We start from the raw sequence: 10381 nt of genomic DNA, 5'->3' as shown, positions 1-10381 counted from the left end.
AGATAGATAGATGATAGATGGATGGATAGACAGATGGATAAATGGATGGATAGACAGATGGATAGATAGAAAGGTGGTTGGATAGTTGGATGGATGGATGGATAGATAAATAGATAGATAGATAGATAGATAGATAGATAGATAGATAGATAGATAGATAGATAGATAGAGAGATAGATAGATAGAGATTGGATAGACAGATGGATAGACAGATGGATAGATGGATAGATAGATAGACAGATGGTTGGATGGTTGGATAGATGGATAGATAGATGGATGGATAGACAGATAATCTAGCCTGCATCTGAGATTCACTAGTATAATAAACTCCTAATGAGGAAAACCTTTCATTCAATGCAGAGTGACAACAGCTTCTTTCTAGACAATTCCTAACCTTAACATGTTGTTTGGGGGTCCCGCCCTGAGATACTATGAATAGCCCACAGGTGAAGAGGTGGCTCTTGAATCTAATTCTTGCCTCATAGCCCTTCTGCCAAGCTACATCTCTAGTAATAATTATTCAATTTAATTTCGTAAGCATTTATTCAACACCTACTATGTGCCTAGCACAAAGGTAAAAACAAATACAGTCCTTGCCCTCCAGAAGGTTCCACTCTACTGGGTGGAAGATGATAAGAGTTAACATTTTATGTAACAACAATTCTTACATACATTAACTTATTTGATCCTCACAATAAGTGAGTGAGATAAATACTGTTATTATCTCCATTTTTACTGATTAAGAAACTGAAGCTGCAAAAGGTTAAGTGTCTTGGCCAGGGTAAGACAGGTAGGAAGTAGCTGATACAGGCTTCAAACTCGAGGGCTCCTTACTGTAAGGCTCCATCCACCATAGCACAGACACAAATATCTTAACAATGTCTGCATTAAAGATGAACCAAAATGCCACGTGGAGTCACAGGATCCTAAGTTCAAACCACAAAATTTGAGAGTCAAAAGGGACCTGAGCAGCCAAGTAGCCCAACTCCCACTCTAAAGGAATCCCCTTTACAACATTCTCAACTATGAGACAGTATATTCCCTCTGAATCCCCCTTTCTCTGGGCTAAGTGCATTTGTTAGGGGTTGGTCTGTGAGGGGGGTGTTAAGGACGAGTCTAGGGTCCGGGTCTGGGAGGAGGAAACGGCAACCACTCCAGTATCTTTGCCAAGAAACCCCCAAATGAGGTCACAGAGTCAGACATGAACAAAAATGACTGAAGAACAACAATGACGGTCAGGGTTAAGGGTCAACCTATGGCAGAGATTAAGGGCCAGCCTATGGTGAGGGTTGAAAGTCGATCTCTGGCAATGACGATGGCCAGAGTTAGTGGTCAGCCTGTGGCAGGGATTAAGGGTCAGTCTATGGTCAAAGGCAGGGGGCGTTCTATGGGAGGCATTCAGGGCCACTCTAAGGTTGTAGTCTGGCCACCTTCAGAAGTAGGGTATTGGACTAAAAGGTGATAAAAGTCACTTGGTGTCCAATGTTGGGCTTAGGCTGGGACAAGGTTTAGGGATCTCTCAATGGCAGTGATTCCCAAAGTGGACGCTACCGCCCCCTGGTGGGTGCTGCAGCAATCCAGGGAGGCGGTGATGGCCACAGGTGCATTTCTCTTTCCTATTAATTGCTATTAAAATTTTTTAAAAATTACTTTCCAGGGGGCTAAGGAATCTTTTTTCTGGAAAGGGGGCGGGAGGCCAAAAAAGTTTGGGAACCACTGGTCTAAGGCAATAGAAAGGCTTGGGAATCAGTCTGTGTCTGAAGAACAAAGCATCCTCTGTGTAAATCTTAATGGGCTCAGATGGCCATGGAGCGAGCACATGACCTTCGCCTCATTAACAAGTTTATAACTAGTAGTTTCTGCACCTAGTTTGGGGGTGGGGCAGGGCAGGGACTATGGAAGGCGTGTTTCTCTCTAAATTTTCCTCCCTGGGACAAAGCCCTGGTCAGCCTGTCCTCAGTACCCCCATCTGCCCCTTCACCATGACACTAAGGGGTCCCTGGGGATTGTCGCCCAGCCCCTGCGTTTCCTACTTCTGGACTCAGCCCTGGAAAGTTTTCTCCTGTATCGACCAATTTTTCCATACAGAAACGCGCAGGAGAGGCTACTTTCTCCCATTTCTGGCTTGAAAAGACTCCGAGTCGTGCCTAAGGGGGCTCCATGTTCTTTTTCAGCACACATTTATATTTTGGTTTTCCTTTCAGAGAGATCTCATTCCAACAGTCTTGTCTAATTTCACGTTCGTGTGGTATAACGTGGGTGCGTGTTTGTGCACACGAGTGCCAGGAAGCCACCCAGGACATCTTCAACCTTCAGGCCCTTCTGCCCTCCCCACTCTAGGGAGGAAGTCCTTTTCTCCTCCTTTCACGAATGCCTGGCCCCCACTGCGAAGTGCCAGCCTTCTTCCCCGGGAGGGCTTCATTCAGCTCACCCACTTCCCACTCAAGGGGACAAGTCACTTTCTACTCTACAGCAGTGGTTCCCCAACTTTTATGGCCTCCCGCCCCCTTTCCAGAAAAAAATATTATTTAGTGCCCTGCAAATTAATTTTTTTAATTTTAATAGCAATTAATAGGAAAGAGAAATGCACCTGTAGCCATCACCGCTTTCCTGGATCGCTGCAGCACCCACCAGGGGGCGGTGGCGCCCACTTTGGGAATCACTGCTCTACATGACCACCTCAGAACCATTGGCCAGCCCTTCACTTTCCTTCCATCCTCCTCCCTCCTCCCTCATCCATTTAAAGACAGAAACGTCTTTATTCCAACAAATGGTCTTGCCACAAAAGCCTGATCTACAACCAGGTAGACTGAGGCAACACAATTCAACCACCAGCTTGAGTGTGGCAGGACTTCATGCCAACAAGGCAACGAGGCTCTCCTAGACTCAAGCCATCCCAACAGGCCTGCTTTGGGAGAAGGTTCTGTTCTTCTCTAGCTGCATCATTCCGGCTCAGCAAGAAGCCAGAGCTCCATACTAGTCGCCACTTCCCTGAAAGCCCCAGCCAGCCCCCGCTGAATTGCGCTCTCCCCCAGAGGAACCGGCCTCCTTCTGGGCCGCAGAGGGCAGAACTAGGAGTGTGTGTGGATACTGAAAAGTGTAACCTCTAGTTTGAGGAAGGGCAGGCTTCCTGAGCAGGGGAGCCACCCCAAAGGGAAAGAGGGGGCACGGCCAGGGAGCACGGAGGCCTTTCTGGAGGGGGGGGGATAGGCTAGGCTAGGTGACCTCCAGGGTCCCTTCCAGTGAAGACACTGTGATTCCATGTTTGTGTGTGGGCATGTCCTTCTGCCCCTAAGCGTGTGCCTTTACATGTGTCTGCACTTACGGGGCGTGTGTAAGTACCTGTGAGGGAGCTCCCAAACGCCTGAGTCGAGCATGCCGGAGCAGAGCTCGTTCCCACCTTGGGAAACACAGCTGAGAGCCCGGAGCCTGCTGGACGGAGGCAGAGGGCGTCCTCTGGGTTTCGAAAGGTCGGGCCATGGAGCCATGACTGAGGGCTGGGAAGAAGCTCCAAGAAAGGCGCCAGGAGCTAAGGGGGTGGCCCGCCAAGGCGCCTGACCTAATCGCCTTCTCCTTGTCTACAGCCTTCCAGGGGATGCGAAGATGCTGGCCGTGCCAGAGTCTCGGATGCACAGTCTGCAAATAAGTAAGGCCCGACAGCGCCCTTCTTCCTCGAGCCTCTGCCGCCCTCCCGCCCTCCCTTCTTCCCCCTCTCCAAGCCAACTCCTTCTGGTTTCCCCTTCCTCCTCTTCTCTTCCCCCAGACCTACGCTGACCCCTGTGCCACTGAGCCACCCCCGAGTGTGCAACACACGCGCGCACACGTACACACACACACATCCTCCTCTTCTCTTCCCCCAGACCTACACTGACCCCTGTGCCACTGAGCCACCCCCGAGTGTGCAACACACGCGCACACACGTACACACACACACACACATCCTCCTCTTCTCTTCCCCCAGACCTACACTGACCCCTGTGCCACTGAGCCACCCCCGAGTGTACAACACACACGTACACACACACACACATCCTCCTCTTCTCTTCCCCCAGACCTACACTGACCCCTGTGCCACTGAGCCACCCCCCGAGTGTACAACACACGCGCACACACGCACACACACACACATCCTCCTCTCCCCCAGACCTACGCTGACCCCTGTGCCACTGAGCCACCCCTGAGTGTGTAACACACACGCACACATGCACACACACACACATCCTCCTCTTCTCTTCCCCCAGACCTACGCTGACCCCTGTGCCACTGAGCCACCCCTGAGTGTGCAACACACACGTACACACACACACATCCTCTTCTTCTCTTCCCCCAGACCTACGCTGACCCCTGTGCCACTGAGCCACCCCCAAGTGTGCAACATGTGCGCACACACACGTACACACACACACACACAGACCTCACTACCTGCTCAGAGATCCATGCAATACTCCCAGAGCCCAGAGACTGAAGACCCAGCCAAGCTGCTCTGTTTGTCTTTTGTTTCTGCTACAGGTAGAAATAATTGTTGACAATTGTGTTCTGACATTTTCAAATGAGTGAATTGTCTGATGGAGGCCATCCCCGGACCCGGCGTATACAGCAAAATGCACGGTGTTGGGGGGCCACCAGCTGTGAGACTGGCCAGAGCTAGTAAAGAGGGGCGAATAGAGGCTGTGCTATGGCTGAGTGTGTGTGTGTGTGCGCATGTGTGTGGAGATGAGTGTGCGTCCAGGTGTGGGAGGAGTGTGAGCAAGTGTGCTCGTGAGTGGGGATACACCTGTATGTGTGTACAAGTGTGTGAGGTTGTACATGAGCATATGAGCGTGCATGTACACAAATATCGGTGTGTATGAGCATGTCTGTGCCGTGTGGAGGTACATGTATGTATGGGGGAAGATCAGTCAGTCCACATTTAAGCACTATTTGCTAGGCACTGGCTATATATGCAGTGTGTGTGTCTGTGTGTCTGTATGTCTGTGTGTGTCTATGTGTATATGTGCCTGTATGTGTATCTGTGTGTCTGTGTGTATGTATGTCTGTGTGTGTCTATATGTGTGTCTGTGTGTCTATGTGTCTGTGTGCATGTGTGTCTGTATATCTGTGTGTGTCTGTGCAATATATGTGTCTGTATGAGTCTACTGTATATGTATCTGTGTGTGTCTGTGTATATGTCTCTATGTGTCTGTGTGTGCCTATTTGTGTATGTGTGTCTGTATGTCTGTGTGTGTCCATATGTGTGTGTGCCTGTGTGTGTGTGCCTCTGTGTGTGTGTTTGTATATCTGTGTGTGTATGCATGTCTGTGTGTGTCTATATGTGTGGCTCTGTGTCTGTGTGTGCCTGTGTGTGCCTGTGTCTATGTGTGTGCATGTGTGTCTGTGTGTCTATGTGTGTCTGTGTGCATGTGTGTGTCTGTATATCTGTGTGTCTGTGCAATATATGTGTGTCTGTATGAGTCTACTGTATATGTATCTGTGTGTGTCTGTGTATGTGTCTCTATGTGTCTGTGTGTGCCTATTTGTGTATGTGTGTCCGTATGTCTGTGTATGTGTGCCTCTGTGTGTGTGTTTGTATATCTGTGTGTGTGTGAGTGTGTGTGAGTGTGTACATCCAGCCATTCTCCTCTGTCCCCATCAGCTGGGGTGGGGCGCCGTCCCCAGGAAGTCCTCTCACAAAGACCTGGCCGGCCCTTCCTTCCTGCCTCTCTTCCCATCCTCCCCCCTCTGCACTCGGGGCCTCTCCAGCCTCCAGCCCAGCCCTGCTCAGCCCAGCTCCAGGGCAGGAACCAAACCTGGTCCGGCTTCCCCACGTCACCGGTCCTCCCTGCCGTCTTCAGTTTCTGATGCCCTCGGCCAGCCGCTGCCTCTCTCCAGATCGGGCTGTCAGCCTTCACTGGCCTCAGAGCTCATTCCCATCTGTTTGCTCATAAAACAGAGGCGATGCTTCCCAAGTCACCGATGGGGAAACTGAGGCTTGAGACAGCCAGGAGCTGGTATAAGGTCACACAAGATGGTAGCCGCTGCCTGTGTGACCTCATACATCAGACACTGCTCAGCCTAGGACCAAGTAGGGTACACTCGTTTTTTTCTTAAACCCTGACCTTCTATCTTGGCATCAATTCTAAGACAGAAGAGTGGCAAGGGCTAGACAACTGGGGTTAAGTGGCTCGCCTAGGTTGACACCACTAGGAAGTGTCTGAAGTCACATTTGAACCCAGATCCTCCTGCCTCCAGGCTTGGAATTCTATCCACTGTGCTGCCTAGAAGCCTCTAGGGAACACTCCTTTTGGAAGAGCTCATAGTTTAATAATCAGGTAGGGGGGCAGCTGGGTAGCTCAGTGGATTGAGAGACAGACCTAGAGACGGGAGGTCCTGGGTTCAAATTTGGCCTCAGACACTTCCCAGCTGTGTGACCCTGGGCAAGTCACTTGACCCGCATTGCCTACCCTTACCACTCTTCTGCCTTGGAGCCACTACACAGTATTGATTCCAAGACAGAAGGTGAGGGTTTAAAAAAATAAAATAAAATAATCCGGTAGGAGACCCACTTGCAAATAAGAGCAGTAGTTGTTGAGCGCCCCTGTGAAAGTCCCTGTGTTGCTTTCCATTGATACATGGTTTCTGGATTACAAGGGAGGATGCAAATGGAAAGGCTACAACTACAGAATAACTAGAAAAGGTTTCAAAGTTACAAAGACAGAGAGGAGGCTGGGAGGAAGGGCAAAATGGCTCCAGACTTTGGTTTCAGTGCTTTTAGGGGTCCTTGAAGGCAGGGATGCCATCTCCAGCTCCCCAGGGCTCACTCCGGTGCCTGCTGCCTCATAAGAGGGGCTTCATAGACCCTTGTTTTTACTATTATTGATTGATGGAGACTTGGCTTATTCTAAGCATAGAGGATCAGAGATTTCCATCTGAGAGGGACCTTAGAGAGAACAGAGTCAGAGCCTCTTCTTTTACAGGACAGGGAAATAGGATATTAAGATATTGAGCCCAGCATTACCCAGCTAGTATTTGTTTATGAATGGGATTTGAACCCAGATCTTCCTGATTTAGTCCAATATTCTTCTCAATCAACTCATCCTTAGAAGTCTGGATACCCTGCCATTCATGGCATCGAGATGGTACCCGGAAATGGTAGATTGGTAGTCAAGTCCCATTTTTTCTTCTTGGCACTATTATACTGGAAGGTCTTTGTCCAAGTCCTTCTCTCTAGGACTCGGTTTCCTTTTCTGTAAAATGAGAAGGTGGAATGAGATGACCTCTAAGATTCCTTCAAGTCCTGAATCTGTACTTGTGCCAAAGGGAAAAGGTTAACAAAGCCATGCCCATCCCCCAGGACCTTCCCAAACAATCCACCCATCCATTTTCTTAGGGGCTTTCTGGAGATGTCCCTCCTACTCCCCACCTAATGACTCAAAGGGTAGTAATTCTCCTCCCGGAAGGTGGGGCAGGGCAGCCCCATGACGGATGGACCAGGAAGGAAGAGGAACAGCAGAGCCTCCCTCAGAGGGCTCAAAATTCTGCCTCCATGGAAGGCAAACTCCAGCACTGTATCAGGAAGGTCCCTCATGCCCCTCAGACCTACCTGACCATCTCCAAAGCCCCAACAGAGCTCAGAGAGAGAAGATGCTACCTGCTTACCTACCAATGGGACATTCCAGCCCAAGCCTAAGAGACTGTCGAGGGTTGGAGTTCTCTCCCCTAATGACTCCCAGGATTGTCACCAACAACAACAATAACACATACACATTGTTGTTTAGTTGTTTTCAGTTGTGGCCAACTCTCCATGACCCTATTTGGGGTTTTCTTGGCAGACACTGGAGTGATTTGACATTTCCTTCTCCAACTCATTTTACAGATGAGATAACGGAGGCCTACAGGGTAAATGACTTATCTAAGGTCACACAACTAGTAAGTGGTATCTGAGGCCGTATTTGAATCCAGGAAGATGACTCTTCCTGACTCCAGACCTGTTACTCTATCTACTATGCCACCAATGAGAATATTGCCATCACCATTTTCCAAATGAGGAAATGGAAGCAGTAGAGTGATTTGTCCAGGGTCATACCACTCATGAGTGTTGGTGCTGCCATTATCATCCAGTCCAGGGCTCTTTGCGCAGCCCAGAGACATTCTCCACTCTGCCCTCTTCCATGGGCCAAACTCCAATATAGTTGCCAGAGATCCTCCCTCTGAGGCTGTCTAGTCTCTCCTCCCTCTCTGTCCCTCCCCCCATACACACACACACACACACACACGCAGCCCCCATCTCAGAGATGTGGAGATGGAAGCCCAGGGACCAGAAGTGATGTGCCCAGGAAACGATTGATTCAGCTGGTAATGGCAGAACTGCCTTCCTCAAGGGATACTGTCCCCTCTCCCCCCTTCCCTAGGAGATACGTGTGCCCAGTACTATGAAACATCCTGCCTTCAAGGAGATTCTGATCCCCGGAGGGGCTGGGGATGGCAGGGGAATACACTGTATACAGAAAAGAACCCTTTCAATCTCCCCATCACAGAACTGTCCTGAAGTGGGCCGGCTCCCTCTAGAGGTTCAGGGGAGTCCCCCTGGTGGGGGGGGGGAGGGTCTGCAGACAGTCTGGATGACCCCCTGTAAGGCATGCTCAAGAGGGGATGCCTTTGCTGTTTGTGTTAGCCGGCCTCCCAGCATCTGGGATTCTGAGTCTGAAACAAATACCAGGTTATTTGGGGAAAGAGAGAGTGTTAATGGTGTTGGGGAGGAGCTCCTCGGAGAAGCTCCCTGGGGAAGGGGGAGGGGCAAAAAAGCCAAGTCCGAAGACTTTAGGGGCTTGGTCCTATCTGGATTGCCCTCCTCCACATTCCGATTTTTGGAGGGACTGGAAGACGCTAGGGGAGTCTCCGACCCACCCAACCAAAACTCCAGTTGGGTTTCCCTCCCCCTTCCTACTCCATCTCCTTCCTCCCGGCTGCCAGCTGGGGCCAGTCTGTCCCCCATGGCTGGGTGGGATGATTAATTCAGGATCTAATTGGAACCATGTGGAGGGAAGGGGAGGTTGAAGGGGGGGGGGGGCGGGGAAGGCTCCCAATCCATTAAGTCAGGCATTCCCCTGATCTGAAAACTCTCCACTCCATCCCTTCCTCCCCCTCCTCTCCTGTCTCTCTGCCTCTCTCTCCATCCTTTCTTCCTTCCTTCCTTCCTTCCTCCCTCCTGGCTAGACTCAGCCGCTCCCCTCCAGTTACTTGGCCTCTCCCCTCTCTGTCCCGGATGGATGGTTAGATTTAGAAGAAACTTTAGAGCCCTCCCGGACCGCGTTTCTAGAGCTGGGGGCGGGAAGCTGGGGGTGGCGTATTTTGATAACCTGGTTTTAAATAGAATTCGTTTCCTTTGTGATGGATTTTGATGTAATTCATTTAAAACGCTTCTAGGAGAAAGGGTCCCCCAGGCTTCCCCAGACTGCCCGAGGGGTTCGCTCCACCCACCAAAGGTTAAGAACCCCGGAGCGGGCCAACTCATTCATTTTACGAGAGAGAAAACAGCCTTAGAAAAGGAGAGGAATTTGCCCGCCGCCACCCAGGGAGTTAATGAGAGCCAATTCGGAAACTCCGACGTCTTAGCCTCTTGCGCTTTCTTCCAGCCCCCGCTGCCCATTTCTGGGGGTTTCTCTCCGATTCCCGGATTTCTTGCCTCTTTCTCCTTGTCTCTCTCCATGCCCCCTGTTTGTTCCCTGGGTCTTCAGCCCTTTAAACAAGGAGAAAGAAACCCGAGTCGATAAGCAGGTGGCGGCAGCCCAAGCGATCCTGTCGCGTCACTCCCCTGCTCCTAAATCTTCGCTAACTCCCTAGTAAAGCCCCTTGCCTGGCATTCGATGCCTCCCACGCAGTTTCCAGTTTTATCTCCTATAAAATAGAGCCAGGCAGGACTATTTGGGTCCCTAAATCCCCCAAACAGCCTCCATGTCTTTGCCTCCCAGCCCTTCCTCACCTCCAGCCTCAGCTTTAAAGCCCCGCTCAAATTTCACTCTCTTCCTGTTGCCCCGTTAGTGAGGAAGGGCCCTCCCGTCTCTGGTTCCTGAACAGAGATCTTAGTATGGGACGGACTCCATGATAGATCAAGGGTTAGGATGGTATGGGTTCGAATCCTATCCTTCTCAGATGTAAACAATTCCAACGGACAGCAGATATGGGGCGTATGGAAATGAGCGCTGCCTGAAAGCACTGGTATAATAACCTGCATCACGCCTTGGGAATGGGCAGAGGGCGGGAAAGAATCTGAATCGCAAAATGTCAGAAAACAATTGTTCAAGTTGTTTCTACGTGTAATTGAAAAAAAATGAGAGAGACGAGAGGGAGAGAGAGAGAGAGAGAGAGAGAGAGAGAGAGAGAGAGAGAGAGAGAGAGAGAGAGA

This window comes from Gracilinanus agilis, chromosome 2 (assembly GCF_016433145.1).
Source record: "Gracilinanus agilis isolate LMUSP501 chromosome 2, AgileGrace, whole genome shotgun sequence".
NCBI lineage: Eukaryota > Metazoa > Chordata > Mammalia > Didelphimorphia > Didelphidae > Gracilinanus > Gracilinanus agilis.
This window is presented reverse-complemented; position numbering follows the sequence as displayed.